The sequence below is a fragment of the Colobus angolensis genome, unplaced genomic scaffold, assembly GCF_000951035.1.
Source record: "Colobus angolensis palliatus isolate OR3802 unplaced genomic scaffold, Cang.pa_1.0 Scaffold205, whole genome shotgun sequence".
Classification (NCBI taxonomy): Eukaryota; Metazoa; Chordata; class Mammalia; order Primates; family Cercopithecidae; genus Colobus; species Colobus angolensis.
Window position 1 is genome coordinate 1,416,759 of NW_012115211.1, and position 406 is coordinate 1,417,164.

The window sequence follows — 406 nt, forward strand, 5'->3', positions numbered from 1 at the left end:
TAATAAAATAAATCAGAAAATGATAAGTGTTGATAAGAATGTGGAGAAATTGGAACGCTTGTGCATTATTAGTAGAAATGTAAATGATGCAGCTGCTATGGAAAACAATACGGCAGTTCCTCAAGAAATTAAACACATAAATACCACATGACCTGGTAATTCCACTTCTGGTTATATATCCAAAAGAACTGAAAGCAGGATCCTGAAGAGATGTTTTTATCCTTATGTTCATAGCAGCATTATTCACAATAATCAAGAGGCAGAAACAACCTAAATATCCAATGACAGATGAATGGAAAAACAAAATGTGGTATATACACTAAATGGAATATTATTCAACCTTGAAAAGGAATGAAATTCTGATACATGCTACAACATAGATGAACCTTAAAGACATTATGCTAAA